Source organism: Protobothrops mucrosquamatus, unplaced genomic scaffold, assembly GCF_001527695.2.
Source record: "Protobothrops mucrosquamatus isolate PMUCROS unplaced genomic scaffold, P.Mucros_1.0 scaffold3437, whole genome shotgun sequence".
NCBI classification, from domain to species: Eukaryota; Metazoa; Chordata; class Lepidosauria; order Squamata; family Viperidae; genus Protobothrops; species Protobothrops mucrosquamatus.
In genome coordinates this window covers 52,658-53,915 of record NW_015389416.1, presented here as the reverse complement: position 1 = coordinate 53,915, position 1,258 = coordinate 52,658, and positions in this window count along the sequence as shown.

Here is a 1,258-nt window from a genome sequence, read left to right as displayed (position 1 = left end):
TCCTAATATTTCTTTCTATCTGCTATAAGCTGCTTTACAAACACACAAGGTATTCTTGGCTCAGGTTGTATAGGCAATAGTTAGTATATTGCCTAGGGTAGGGGTAGGCAACCTTGGCTCTTTTATGACTCATGGACTTCAACTCCCAGAATTCCTGAGCCAGCTATGCTGGCTCAGGAATTCTGGGAGTTGAAGTCCATGAGTCATAAAAGAGCCAAAGTTGCCTACCCCTGGCCTAAGGAAAGGCCTTAAAGGGACAGGCCAACAGTAGCACAGGTGCTAACCACTTTTAGAGAGCCTGTCTTCTTTCAATATAAATTAATAAAATGTTTAATTTTTTTAAAATTGTGACCTGAAAGTGTACATCACTACATACACAATCTAAAAGTTATATTTCTAAAATATGACATTTTCAAACTTCCTAGGTTCAGAGAACACTAGCTACTTTAAAGAGTTAATTTCTCACAGTCTACGATATTGCACACTAATTCAGGAACTTCAGATACAACTAATGCATTTTATTTCCAAATTATGTGTTGAAGACATGTTTTAATTACTATTTTTGCCATTCAGCAATTTGAGATAGCCCTAATTATTTTTTTGCAAAACATCAAAAATATTTTTATGAACATCAATTAAAAGAAAACTGATCAGCAATAAGCTGGATCAAGGTACTGTTGCTTTCTACCTCCCCAGCCCCAAAACTAGAAGAACTTCTCTAATACTCTGTGGGGTTGGATTGCTCAAAATATTAACTTCTTGTAAAAGTAAAATTCAGATTCTTCCCAATGTGTTTAAAATATGAATTTAAGGTGCCAAATATCTGTAGAAGTAATAATTATTGGGAAGCATGTTAAATTTATTCTAACAGACAGAATAACCTAAACATTTGACAAGATATTACAACATATTCTTACAATATGGTAAAGAACATTGGTCAAAGAACTATAAAACTCCTTAATTGTATAATACATGTATAGACTTCACCATTGTTTCAACTGGGAAACTACAATCATCCTAGACCAAGTCGTGTCTAAAACTTAGAAGCCTGGCATTCAAACAAATTGGCCATCAACAGGCACATAGAGATAAATGATATCTACATAACATTCAAAATAGATAATCAAATAGCTAAAAAGGAAACAAAAAGATCAAAATACTTCCTTTGCAGCAATCAGCACTCAGATAAACAAACATTAGCATCAAGTTTAGTACTAGATCAACAATCAAAAAATAAACAATAGCCTAATCAAGGAAC